The sequence below is a fragment of the Malus sylvestris genome, chromosome 9 (assembly GCF_916048215.2).
Source record: "Malus sylvestris chromosome 9, drMalSylv7.2, whole genome shotgun sequence".
In the NCBI taxonomy this organism is placed as follows: Eukaryota; Viridiplantae; Streptophyta; class Magnoliopsida; order Rosales; family Rosaceae; genus Malus; species Malus sylvestris.
Window position 1 is genome coordinate 24,346,324 of NC_062268.1, and position 8,498 is coordinate 24,354,821.

General features: G+C 35.2%; 1 long non-coding RNA gene across 1 annotated transcript; it reads left to right on the plus strand.

The window, feature by feature from the left end:
• Window positions 1-4,502: 4,502 nt before the first annotated feature.
• LOC126634359 (uncharacterized) lies at window positions 4,503-6,160 on the plus strand. Its single transcript, XR_007627311.1, has 3 exons — window positions 4,503-5,310; window positions 5,481-5,542; window positions 5,938-6,160. It is a non-coding gene; the product is annotated as an uncharacterized LOC126634359 (long non-coding RNA).
• Window positions 6,161-8,498: the final 2,338 nt, after the last annotated feature.

An 8,498-nucleotide genomic window follows, 5' to 3' on the forward strand; every position in this document is an offset into this window, starting at 1 on the left:
CTTAGATGGTTCTGTGCAAAAGAACAAGGCCAGGTTAGTGGCCAAAGGTTACTCACAGAAACCAGGTGTAGACTTCAATGAAACCTTTGCTCCAGTAGCAAGGTTAGACACCATAAGGACCTTGATAGCCCTAACAGCCAAGAAAGGTTGGAAGTTACATCAATTGGATGTCAAATCTGCATTTCTAAATGGAGTGCTAGAGGAGGAGGTGTTTGTAGAACAACCTTAAGGGTTCACAAATCAAGAGTTTCCAGAGAAGGTGTACAAGCTAAGGAAGACTCTCTATGGCCTAAAGCAAGCTCCAAGAGCTTGGTACAGTAAGATTACCTCCTATTTCACTGAGAAATGATTTCAGAAAAGTCCTAGTGAAGCTACACTGGAAATGATGCTGCAATGATTGAAGAGTTCAAAGAAGAGATGATGAAGAGGTATGAAATGACTGACCTAGGCCTCTTGCATCATTTTCTTGGCATTGGGGTAATTTAAGAAGCAAGTAGCATCTTTATTCATTAAAAGAAGTATGCTGAAACTTTGCTTGAAAAGTTTGGTTTAAAGGGTTGCAAACTGGTCTCTACACCCCTAATTGCAAATGAGAAGCTTAAGAAGGAGGATGGAAGTGAACTTGCAGATGCTAGTCTCTATAAAACTATTGTTGGTAGTCTATTGTATCTAACTGCAACAAGGCCAGATCTAATGTTCTCAACAAGCCTACTTTCTAGGTTTATGCAGAATCCTAGCAAGATACATATGGGCACAGGTAAGAGAGTGCTGAGATATGTGCAAGGAACACTAGATTATGGGATCAAGTATGAAATGGGGAAGTCAACTATTCTAATTGGATTTTGTGACAGTGACTGGGGTGGCAGTGAAGATGATAGCAGAAGCACATCGGGCTATGCTTTCACCTTTGGATCAGGGGTATTTTCGTTGGCCTCTGTGAAGCAACAAAGTGTTGCACTGTCCACAGCTGAGGCGGAGTACGTGAGTGCATCAGAAGCAGTGACTCAAGCTATTTGGCTAAGGTTTATACTCAAAGATTTTGGCGAGTTACAGGTTGATGCCACACCACTCTTGTGTGACAACACCTCTGCAATTGCCATGACCAAAAATCCAGTTTTTCATCAAAGAACAAAGCACATCAAAAGAAGATTTCATTTCATCATAGAGGCATTGCAGGACAACACAATCAAGCTAATCTATTACAGCACAGAGGATCAGATCGCAGACATATTCACAAAAGCACTACCGAATGAGAGATTCAATTACCTAAGGGGTTTGCTCGGAATGACTCCTAGAAGAAGTTTAGAAGGGAGTGTTGGAAGCTAACCAGCTCCTGGAGTCGAGGGGTCGAAGGCAGCAAGGAGCTTCTGAGCAAAGGGTGTTGTCTGCATTGAAGAAGGAAGAAGAAGAAATGAAGGGTTGACCTCCAAAGGCTAGTTTTTTGTTTAAATGTGTGAGTGACAAATGTACACTCCAGATTTGATCACTTACATCCCAATGAAGGGCTAGGATTTAATCTAGAGTAGTAAGGTGATTTTAATGTTTAAATTATACATATACTAAAACCCAAACTCGGGTGCACTGTTTTTCACTGTTCGTGAACAGTGAAATGGCGAAAATGCCCTCATATTTTTTGGCTGGCAGCACTTTGTTTCAACTTATCTACAGTGAAAGGATGGTTATGCCCTTCCACTCCACTTGTCGACCATCGTTGCGTCTTTTAGCATCTTCCCTTGCTTTTCTCTCTTTTTGCTTCTGTTGCTTTTCATTCTTTCTCCTCCAATTTTCGTTAGATTGTTTGGGTTTTTGTGTTTTTCGTTTCCTTTGCTCTCTCTCCCTGTTACCTCTGTTGGTTTCTGTCGCTGGTGTTCTTTGTTCTCTCATGTTCTATCTTGCTCTTCTATCACCTTAAAGCTTTCCGGTGAGTTATTCAAAACTTGCAAGTGGGAGGGTTTTTTTTATTTATTTTTCTTTCCAAATCGATGGGTTTTATTATCTTCAATTTTAGATGTTGATTGTTTATTTTGGTTTAGATATTTTATTAACCTTTGTTATGTGTTCTGATCAAGGATTGAATTGGGTTTGGGAGTTTTAATTTGATGATTTTTTTTTTATTCAAATGTTTAGTTGCAGAAATTTTAAATTAGTTTATATTCTGGGTTTCAGATTTGGCAAAATATTTTATTGGCCTGTGCTATGTGTTCTGATGAAGGTTTGAACATAGAAAAACAACCACACAGGCCTTGGCCTTTTGCATTGAGTATTTTGCTTTTTTTATTTTGGTGCTGTGGCTGTTTGTTTTTTATTTCAGGAAACATTGCTGATCGAATTTTAGGGTTTTGTATAGAAGCTTGCAAGCCCTTTCTGATTAAGGTATATAATTTATGTTTTTCCTCTTAAATCTTTTCTTGAACAAAAGTTTAAATTTTTTTGGGTCTTATTTCGTTTGCAGATCTATTTTATAATAATAATAATAATAATTAATTTTTGGGGTTTTGTTTCTGTGTTTGGATTTTTAGTGTGGGTATATGATTTGGTTTTTTATTTTATTTTGAGGAAGCAATGGTCATCATTTTTTGCCGCTTTTATGTGTAGAGTTCCAGCTTCCAGGTGCTTGAGGTTTCTCTCTCTCTCTCTCTCTCTCTCTCTCTCTCTCTCTCTCTCTCTCACTTTTTTTATTCAATTCAGGATCGAATTTCATTTGTATGAATGTTGGATCTATAATCTATTGCTTTCGACAAATTGTGCACTTTGTTTACTGCGATTATTTTTTTGTGGTTTGATTTGGTGAATTTTTGGGAAAATCCAAGTTCAATCCCATTCTATTTGCAGCATGCCAGTGATGATTTAAAACATGTTACGGTGGACAATCAATTGGAAATAGCTTCAAATGGGAAGTTTTTGCAAGGGACGCATGTAAGTGGGGTTATGCCCGATGCCGATGGAGAATGCTTTTTGAAATTCCATTAAGGGAAATTTTGGGTTTTATTGAACAAATTTTAAACCCAGAAAGCTTGGGTTTCCTGGTGAGTTCTCTGACATTTTTTGTTAGGGTTTAGTTCTTGGGTTCTCTTTTCGTTGTTCAAATCTTTGTGATTTTAATTTTAAAAATCTGGGTTAAAGAAATTTTTCTGAGTTAATTCATGATATTGTATGAAGTATGGCTTATTCTATTCTTTTTTTATTGAGGTATGAATTTACATGGAAATGTTTATATGCAGGTGGACTATGCCATTTGAGAAACTATGGTATTCATATGTTCTGTAATTATTTTCATTTTATTTTGGATTTGTTCAAGTTCTAGTTTGCACGATTGTAAGATGTATATCTAATTCCAAGTATCTAATTGGTTTTGTACCAATATACAGTACTCAAACGCTCTCAACGAATACCCGCTTTCTCCCTCTCTCTCATGATAATTGATGCGGAGTACCAGACCCAGAGAAGGTGAGAATCTAGAATTCCCAAACTTGGCCTCCCATCTCAGCTGTGGAGTATCAACCGGTACACTTGAGCTTCCCAAACTATGTTGAAATATTTGAGAAATGCTGAGTGAACAAAAGAGAAAGGGAGTTTTAGAGAGAGTGATATAATAGTTGCTCTGTAATTGTATGAATGAATTAACTATTCAACAGAGAGAGAGTTAACAATTTATACAACAACTAATCACCTTGCTTAGCTCTCATGGCACATACTTAACAGACTAACAAACACTAACAATCTCTAAACTGATCTGCTGAGCTGGACCATTAACCTCTGTTTATATCTCAGCCACTCATTTTTCGACACTTATCACTATTTGCAAAATCTAGAGTTGCAAAAACCCCATTCTTAATGAATATTATTTTTTGTTTATAATTAATTGATGATTAATCTATTCCATTATTATTATTTTCCCGCCAAATACTTTGAATATTCATTAGCAAAAGATATAGGGTTAACTATTTAATGAATACAATTTTGATGGTTGATTGCATTTCGTTAGTTATAAATATGGTGAATCCATTATTCAATACTAGCTAAATAATCACAATGCTTTGGCCACTTATCTTGAATTCTGTTCAAATTGATGAAGTCGCATGTTTCTTAAATGGAAACCTGTGTTCTTTGAATTTGGCTTTTACAATTGAAGTCAAATTGACTCTGGCTTGAGCGACATTTGTAAATCCCGTGTTTTGAAAATTACTTTACATACCGTGACCTACATTTCTAACTGTTTACTGGTTTATACTTTAGAGATAGTGTACATCATTTTACTTTTTGTTGTGCATGTGACTGATCTTGAATATTTGATATTCTTTGAGATTTTCAGCATTCAGGTTTCAAAAATTCTAAACTTTATTCTTTTGTTTTTCTTCCTGTTTTATCAAGAATTGGTCCTTTAAACAACATTTGGGGCAAGCTGTTTTTATCCTTGTTGGATGCCTTTTTCAAGTCAGGAATCTTCAGGTAGTTTTCTTTGTAGCTAAAATAATATTTTTGAAGTACCAACTCCGGGTCGTTCAAGGACGTCACATAGCAAAAGTTAAGTCATCTAATACTACAATGTACATACAATACAGAAAGAAGCTATCTTAATATTGGATGACTTAACATTCTCTGTTTTTTATTTTTTTAGTTTTCATTAACCCTGTATCTTAAAAAATAGTTATTTTTGAGTTTTGTAGGCTACTTTTATCAATTGTCAAATGTGACTCAAAAACTAATCCAAAAGCTTTAAAAAAAATTTACTGTTTGATAATTTCCTTTCCGAAATTCTAATTATGTTTATACTTTTGTCAGTCATTACATTTTTTGTAAGAACTCCAAATTCACATTGTATTTCAATAAATTTTAAACGCTTTGTCTACGCTCTTAATTTTTTTTACTACAATGTGTTAAATATTTTTAATTACTAAATCAAATTATCGCTATTCCATTTAGTAGAAAAAAAAAATTCCAGCATTATTCTTATCATTCACAGATGTGTGCTTCTCAAGGTTTGTTCTATATAAATTTTAATGTACTTAACACTTCAGGATCATTGGCATTGATCAAATTAGGTGACCAAATTCTTATTATTGATCATTCAATACCTTCTTTCTTTGCTAAGTTTTTTCACCCCTCTTAAAACTTATTAACTTTGATATGCTTCAAGTTATTCCTTGGTATAGAACCTGCCTCAACTGCTTTCGAAATAATCAGATTCTCTTTTACATGATTATGTGAATGATTGAATTTTTGAAAGAAATTGATTTAAATATTTTTTCATATTTAGGCGGGCAAGAGAAAATGAATTGACAAAGCAGAAAGCTTTAGAGAAAGCTTAAGGTAAAAATCGTGAATGTATTTTGCGTAATTCGTCTTTTCATAAGTTCGAAATGCAAATGATACTTGAAATGCAATGCTTATTTTATGGTTCACAATTTTCCTAAAAGGTATTAAGAAACTTCTTTTGTCAAATTTTTCTTCCTTTTTGGTTGATGGTGGGAATAATACAGGTAAAAAAACTGCATGTTGCAAAGGAAAAACCACACCAGCGCACACTTGGAAATAGCTAGAGGTATTGGCAAACCTCACTTTGTATATACATGCTTTACAATTTGTGGAAATCCACATGACTCCTGAAAATGATAGTATCAAATATGAGATAATGGGACTTAATATTTTATTAACATGCTTCTTGAGATTTTGGAGTTATGCCAGGATGGGTAGTTTACCCTTGGGTGTGGGTTGATGATTGTACACACATTACATTTATGTTACGATAATTATAAATAACATCTTATTTCGTGGATGAAATTTATTTCTACTCTTCATTTAGACATTGAAGCTAATGCAACTCTAAAATTAACATCTTGATAGACTGGAAGTAGATATCTGTTTTTTATTCTTCACACTTCTGTCTAACTTCTTCTTGAGTGATAGTTTAGTTAATTTCTTTTTAGTTTATTGCAGGTTTGATGGGAATTTTCAGCTATCTGCAATAATGAGAATGCAAAGTAATAGGTTTGTCATCTTTTGATTTATATTAATTTTTTATTGTTTTGTAGATTAATAATTATGCAACTGGTTATATTTTATTGTGTTAATGTGTAGTGTAGAAAATTTTAGCCAACCTTATAGAATCCATTTTCCGTTGAAAAGTTTGAATGTTCTGTGATGGAAAAGGTTATGTTTAATTGCAAGGTAGAAATTCTATTATGAGTTCTTTAGCTGATTTGGGGCATGTTTCTTTACGATGTTTAATTTCACCTGGAAACAAATAGTGTTTAGAATCAAAAAAGTATTTTGAATTGTTTTTTAACCATCTATTGCCAACTTTTCCAACGGGTTTCTTATTTTATTTTCCATTATTTTGCAAGAAACCAAAGCCTTTCCATGCTCGATAGTTATTGTGTGCGTAAGAATTAATCTGTTTTGTTTGATCATTATGTTACAATACTATATGTGGTAATGTACGGAGACAGATCAGTTATGAACAAATTAGCATGGTTCATCCTAATGCTATATAAGTTAGGTGGCTGATTTGTTTCCTCTTTTCTTCATTGGTGATATGTGTTTTCAGTGACTTTCCATTCATGGGTAATAAGTTTTTGTCAAGAGTTAATGTGTTCAGTTCTTTTTCTTTTTTAATTTTTGTTATGTGGTTCTGTGTCATGTGGTTGGAGTGTCATGTGATTAGAGGTTCCAAAAGAGAAACATTACTTCTTTTATTTGGTCAGAGGAGGGGGGAGGAAGTTCTGTTCAATTTTGATTTTTCTAATGGCTTAGGAAGAAATTATGTCACTATTGATATTGCAGGTGGACAGCTTGCAGAAATTACAAGGTATGCTACAATCTGTACTTCTTTGGTAGATTTGATTCAAATTGATAGATTTTGGTGAGAAAAAACTTTTATCTTTTCTTTCAGTTAAGGACTCTTAGGACTTCAAATTTGTAAAGATGTGAATATTAGAACAATGGCAATAGAACCGCCAATCTATATGATTGTAAACAGATTTCAACATATATCTAAATACTATTGCATATCGTATGTATTTAGAACTTTTCACATGTTTTATACAGTTTTAAAACCTGCAGCATCGCGCGGGCACTATTGCTAGTATTGTCTAATCACCAACTCTTTTACACAAGTATGGGTGATGGAATTGTACCATACCCTTACACATTTTTCTCTACTTAATGAAGTATCGTTGTTGCATTTTCTGCACAACCTTGAAGTTGAAAACAACACTCCAATATCCTCTCAATTCTCTGCCATTCTACCCCAAGAAACCGATCCAAAATTATAACTAAAAATCATCCAAACAAATAAACTTTATCATCGTTTGAACATCTTTTGACATTGAACGCTTCTTTGGCGGTGAGCCCGTGGATTCGGCCTCACTTACCTTAAATTGAAAAATATAAGAATTCGGTTGGTGTTTCAAAGGTACACCGTGTTGTAGCGCGCTCTTTAGTTGCTGGGTCTCTTTGGGCTGCATCATCCATCTCGGCAATATTCCATTTAGGAATGGCTTGCTCGGCAGGGGTTTCTCCAATAACTAGGTTTTAGTAGCAAATTTTTTACCACGCTCTTGGTCTGCAGCCAATACTTTGTGGTATGGTTTGAGGATTCAACACCTTCAGCATAAAGGGGACAGTTTGTCAGAACCTAAGTCGGTAGACATGAGATGAGATAGAAAGAAAAGGCCACATGTACGTATCATTTTCTCGGCCACACAAATGATTTACCTTGGATTTCTTTGGTAGGCGAGGTCGGCCGAGTTTCTTGTGTTGTTGAGGTGTTAGTAACCACGTTTCTACTTGTTCCTCACATCTTTAACCTTTTTGGCGTTTGCTTGGTTTGATTTAGTGCCAAGGTTTTTTTGAGCCCCGGCAATTTGTCACGAAGCTTCTTATACTGAAATGCAGGCTAAGAGATTGGTGCTAACGTTCGAGCCTGGGTCATTTTCTCGGTTATTTTTGCAACCGTAGATGGTGAGGCTCCAGGAAAAGGATTACTGGTTGCTGTGAGAGTGTTGGATGATCCAACTTGGATCTCTTCCCCTTCGTGGGGGTATTTTTTTATTAGATGCCAAAGTCTTCACCTTGATATTCTTCTTTCGGCGACTACCTGCCATGAGTTGAAGGATTTGATCAATACCAACACCAAATGTTGTATATTTATAATTTGACATACCTCTTTGGTTCGGTGCAAACATGTCTCTGATCAGCCAACCTTTTAGAACTTTGATCGACATTTCTTCAACATCAACGCCAAACAATTCACCGGTATGTTTTCCCATCGTTATGTAAAATTATAGAAGGTGACATTTCTTCAACATCAACGCCAAACAATTCACCGGTATGTTTTCCTGTCGTTATGTAAAATTAAAGAAGGTTATCTGCATTGGGAGAACAGGGTCGAAGTTTGAACCCGAAAGCATCTTTTGACGAATTTTTCACTGGCAGCGCCGAATTCGGCAATGCTTTGGGGCTTTATCGCGTTCGGCCAAAACGGTTGTGGGATGTGA